The sequence below is a fragment of the Pseudomyrmex gracilis genome, unplaced genomic scaffold, assembly GCF_002006095.1.
Source record: "Pseudomyrmex gracilis isolate BER0280 unplaced genomic scaffold, ASM200609v1 scaffold_199, whole genome shotgun sequence".
NCBI lineage: Eukaryota > Metazoa > Arthropoda > Insecta > Hymenoptera > Formicidae > Pseudomyrmex > Pseudomyrmex gracilis.
The window spans coordinates 158846-164845 of record NW_018020783.1 but is presented as its reverse complement, the minus strand read 5'-3'; the positions used below and the strand labels follow the sequence as shown (position 1 = coordinate 164845).

Here is a 6000-nt window from a genome sequence, read left to right as displayed (position 1 = left end):
CTCTATAGGCGTGCACAATTATCAGCTCTACTCCTCGCTCGCCGCTGCTCGCTGCGTACCGCCGAATAGCGCCCGATCGCAAGAAACTGAGTCGTTCCGCGCTTGTTTGTTTACTCCGCCTCTCGTTACTAAGACATTACATGAGAGAAGTCATTTTTCTTTTTATCTGATAATCGTGCACGCCTATAGAGTCCGATCATCGCTCCCCGCGCCTTCATTGGTTCACATTTATTAATTCATATCTCAATAAATATTGCGAATTTTGCAAAATCGTATATAACTTTTCTGTTCAGAATGACCCGATCTACCTACACACGTCGGCTTTATAGTTCGTTGTCAGACACCCTGTATATGTTATAGTATATGCTGTTTAATATATATGTTTGCTTAATATATATGTGTTTAATATATATGTGTGCTTTTAATATATATGTTATAGTATATGCTGTTATATTAGCTCCTCCCATATGCTCCTACAGGTAACACCGTAAGCGCGCGAAGCGCACTGGGCTGTCTTAAGCGCGTAAGACAGCCCGATGCATGCTTATTCGCTGATCTTTGTTAATTAAGATCTCGGTAACTATTGCGAATCTAGCAAAATTGTATAAAACTTTTTGACTCAGTTTCACTCCTTCTATTTGTTCACAAGAGATGTTACACCAATTCTGGGACACCCTGTATGTAGTAAGTATATGTAGATGTAGTTGTTTTGAAGGGAAAGAAAAAAAAGAAAACCAGAAAGAGAATGTAAATGAAACCGACCTAGGAAATATTATATGCACATATGATTGTGTTAATTGGCTTCGTACTTTATGCGACAAAGGCTACACAAACGTATGTTAAAATTAGAAAACAGCCACTGTTTAATTGCGAGTTGAGAACTTTAAACACTTTGCGGTAGAAAAATTACTAATTAATAAGTCACGTACTTTCGCGTAAATTATTCAGTAGAGCTTTTCGGAAGTGGATAATTTGTGTACAAAGTAAAGGAGAAAAGATAATCCCGAGATATAGACAAGAAAATCAGCATTTGGAGGAGCTTTTAAACACTTATGCAAATCCGGATTCGACTAGCACTTCCCTGTCGAGTGCTTCTCGCATGAAATCTAAGCACGATAGTAAAGCACCTGATGCACATCTCTCCGTTCCGACTTTCGTCCGAAATAATCTTGAATTATACTTTTGATTAATCAAAGCCTTAATTGCATCGTATGTTTGCTCGCTCGCGGAACCATTAGAGCGTTACAAAATCCAAATAACAAATTCATATTTACTCCGACATATGTACCTATCTCTTGCGCGCGCGACATACGCGTTTCGTCTTGCATAAAGATTTTCGATGCAACCACGACGGAAATACAGCTTTATGAATCTGATGCGCGCAAAAGAGAGAAAAATTGCCCGCGGAAAGAGTTGACACAACTCTTGGCAACAATATTTAAGAGTGCGCATTGTAAAATTAATAATTGCATTAATCCCGCGGTTTCTACGTAAAAACTTGAGATGCCCAAGTATTTGCGAGCAACCTTCCGCAAACTTTCACGATATTTTCTTCCCCTTTCTCTTTCTCTCTCCATTTATTTATCTATTTCTATTTCTATCTCTCGTTACATTATCTGGAGATAAAAGATTTCCTCGAAAAGAGACGCGTGTACGGCGATGCTGTTCCGGCGCGTAATGAAATTTTCCGCAGGGGAGGAAGAACCGCGATATCTCGTTATATGGAGCGGATGTTTTTTTTTTCTTCGATGTAATTATTAGTTAGTGAAAAATGCAACATTGTTATCAAGAAACCGCCTTACTTTCGCACAATGCTGTGTCAGCGATGGTTATTGCCGTTACCAATATCATTAGACTCCGTCAAGGAAAGTTTAATGCTTTAAAAGTTTCTAAATATAAAACGAAACGACTTGCGCGCACGAGCGTTGCGCTTCGCAAGCCTTGTTCGAATGAGAAAATGGAATTTCAAACGAAGCACTCGGAATCCCTGTTTCGTTTTAGCACTTTGGCAAAGCAAAACTTATAGCTTTCGCATAAGATAAAACGTGAATGTATTCTATTATACAAAACCGAGTAAACATTACCATCAGGTTTCTTACTGATACTCGACTTGACCCTTTTGTTGTAGCATTTACTGTATACGAATTAATGTATCAATATCTCTCTGTCTCGCACATCTATTCCGCAGTAAAAAATAATAAATAAATTTCAAATTTGTGTACAGAAACTGGAGAGAGTAATCTTTTTGTTTTGTTTGCTTAAAATATTGCTGCCGTTGATATATTAACAATACTGGTAAAATGTTATTTTAATATTGCTTATAATTTATAAAAATAAATTTAAGTGCATAATTTGTACGGATTTTCCATGCTTCTCGTATGGAAAAATTTGTATAATTTTAGAAAAAATATTTTAAATTAAACTTTTTTATACGAAATTGTGCAATACTTTTTGTATTTTGCAGTCAGTATATTAAATACCAAAAAAAAAGAAAACAATCATTAACACGTTGTAATTATTTCGTATTGTTCCTAAACAATATTATGAGCACTCAATTAATAAAGATGTTGATGAATCTCGAGTTAAATCAAGCAGTAATCCGTTTGTTTGTCCGCAGATTTCTCTCGATATCCAGCTGAGCAAATTATTTTATTACTCCATGTAATTATATACGTTCAATTTCACAACGTAGTCTTGAAAGATATTACGCTTCGTCGGGCTTTTGTTAGCAAAGTTCACACCAACTGATCGACCGATTTACATTAAACGAGACTGATTAATTATGCACAAGACTAGATGAAAGAGAACTGCTGTTTCTTTTCACAGAGCTGTCGTCGATGACGTTGCAACTCATTAATTATCGAAAACTTTCATTATTTTGTTACAGATATATAGCACTGATAAATAATAAAACTGCAAGCAGCTATGATTTTGAGATATCGCACACATTATATATATACCATTATATATACCATTTCATAAACTTTTCTTACTTTTCAGTTAGTTAGATTCTCTTGTGTGTAGAGAAAATGAGAGAAAAATTTTATCCATGTACTTAATATTTTTCAATCAGAGATTCTTCTTTTTTATTATTTCTTCTTTATGTTGTAAAACTTACTTCGAGTTGAAAAACTTTTAAATCACATAGAAAGAAACTTGTACATTTAAGAATCAATTTAGTTTTTCTTGATCTTGAATAAAACTTTGTCGCAGCGAAATCAATTTTACGATAAATGTTTTTAGACGTATATGTTGTTCTACACAATGATTTCTTCGAAATTCCTCCAAAAATATATAATTTATAGAAATATATAGTATATATATATATATATATATATATATATAGTATATATATATATATATATATATATATGTATACACATATGTATATATGTATATGCACGTGTAAATTATACGTAAAATTTTTTAAATTGAAAATACAATTCTTAAATAAAATCTAATATTTAATATAATCTAATATTTTTATTAGTTTAAAGACTTCAGAGCCCGAAGAAATCTTCTTCTTGTTCATTATTAATTTACAATTCTTAAATTCATATAGGATGCTATTTTTGCATCACATATACGATAGACTCCGAATACCCCCCTAACTACGTTTAATTTACACGTAAATACATATATACATATGTGTATACATATATATATATATATATATATATATATATGTGTATACACATATGTATATATGTATTCACGTGTAAATTAAACGTGAAATTTTTTGAATTGAAAATATAATTCTTAAATTCATATAAGATCCTATTTTTGCATCACATATATGATAGACTCCGAATGCCCCCCTACGTTTAATTTACACGTGAATACATATATACATATGTGTATACATATATATATATATACTATATATTTCTGCATAACATTCTGCAAAAGCGGCTCGTATGACTTCGTTCTGTAATTTTCTTATTAGAATTTAGAGAGCCTGAAAGTTTCTTTATATATAATTTATCTTTATGATAAATATATAGTAATTTATTTATCTTCATGATAAAAGTATAATAAAATAATATTCTCCAATTTTAACAACATCAACCGCAAGTCTGTAGACAAAAATCAAATGTCCGAAGTATAGTTTTTTTTTTGTAATGGAGATGAATTCAACTTTTACTTGGGTCTGTTAACTTCAATGTATCACGCATCCGTTGTATTTCTTATGAAACATCAAGCTCTTCTACAAGAGATCACATTAATACTCTCTCATCGTTCCTCTCCAGAGTTAACATAACGATTAAGTCGAATATCTGTGTAATTTCACCAGATTTCCCAGCGCTTACTTATCTCATCAGCTGTATCTCATCATTATTATCTACGACGAGAACGTATCGTGACTTTCATTAAATGAAGGACAAAGGCGCGCTAATTCGCGGAAGCGTGCGATTGCCAGGAATCGGGTAGCCTAAGGGAGTTAGCGTGCCTCGCAAGGGTGCGTTTACTGCCGGCCGCCATTTACGAGGCAGTACGAGGTAGGTAGGTAGAGATGGAGTAAGCAGCTAGATATATATATATATATACATATAGGTGGCTGGAAAATCCTTCGCACGAGCTCGCGTACTCAGCGTCGGCGTAGTGCGATTCTCACCGACGAGAAACACCTCTGACCCACCTGTTACTATCGGCAGTCTATCTGACCACGCGAGAGGGAGAGAAAGCACACAACCGGGAAAATCGCGTCGCGCTTCTCCGTTCTGCGTGCTTCTCCACGTCGTGCGTGACCTTTGCGGCCTCCAACAGCGGAAAATGCGCGATGTCGTCGACTGAAGAAAAAAAAAAAAAAAAGTGACGTGTCATTTGCGGCAACGAGAAATTGCCGACACACACATATTCCGCCTAGCTCGTATCGCGGCGATCACATAGCCCGCCATCCCGAATTTGCATTTTGCACTCCTCCCACCCTCGTGACTTGCGGCTCGTAAAGATGTCCGCGTCAGCTTGCTCACGAGGCACGACGCGGGGAAAAGTCTTTATTTTCTACTTCTACATCGTATTTTATTCAACATTTTGTCAAAAAAAAAAAAAAAAAAAAAAAAATCACACATACACACAAAAAGAAAAACATTTCGAAGAGTTCCGTATATTTTCGCTTTACAGAACAATCGCCATTAAAAACTTTCGACATTTAATTAAGAAGAAACAAATGCTTCTGTCTTCTACCACGCTTCACTCTAATATAAATTAATTGCATTGTTGTAATAATAAATTAATTAATTTTGATACAAGAATGCATTGAACAATCTTCAATACAGAAACATCACAGCGATATCGGTCAAAATCAAGCCCGCGGGCATCGAATGTACGCTAGTCATCAAAGATCGCCTAATACCATTAATCATCGAGAGCGACGTTGAGAATAAATCAAATCCTCAACGTGAGAGAGAGCAAGGGTGGGTCTGCGAAGCGGACCCCGTATACCTTTTCACCGAGTGCGATCCTCACGAGTGTAATGCTACGTCGCATCGCGGCACTGATTACGTCGAGCTGGCGAACATACTTGTGCGCGATTGTTCCTCGATTGCGTTCAGCCGTGTGAGAGAAGGACCCACGCATATCACAATAGAACACGTCCGACTCGAGTCAGACGTGAGGCGCGCGTCCTGTTGCGCCTGATGAGCGTTGGACGCGGCACGCGGCGGACGAGGTCGCTTCGGTCTGATCGTAACGGAGTCGCATCACTGACTGAGAGGCTTTCCCTCGTGAGAACCCCGGTTGCATATACGCGATCTCTTCCCGAAGCCGGGAGCGTTCGATACATTGGCGCCACCTCGCTGTTCGCGGAAGAAAGCTTTACCGGTGCGTCGCGAGAAAAGCTCGTCAGCTCGACGATCGCGTGACGAAGCTGCGCTCTTTTTTTTTATATACTCTAAAGTCTCTGTGAGATTTTTGTGTTAATGTTTAAACAATTGGAAAGAGTTGGTTTCTATTTCTGAAACTTGTTCTTGTTTTACGAGAATTATATTTCCCGAGGAA

At 36.6% G+C, this 6000-nt stretch overlaps 1 protein-coding gene across 6 annotated transcripts in view; it reads right to left on the bottom strand.

The window, feature by feature from the left end:
• LOC109858359 (synaptotagmin-7) overlaps window positions 1–6000 on the bottom strand; it is a 198021-nt gene that overhangs the window by 53003 nt on the left and 139018 nt on the right. For 2 of the 6 annotated variants that reach the window (XM_020435510.1, XM_020435511.1), the window contains exon 1: window positions 5446–5641. The exons of the other annotated variants lie outside the window; for them this stretch is intronic. The gene's annotated coding sequence lies outside the window, so the exon portion shown is untranslated. Of the gene's footprint in view, window positions 1–5445; window positions 5642–6000 lie in introns of those variants that run through there. 6 annotated transcript variants of the gene reach the window in all.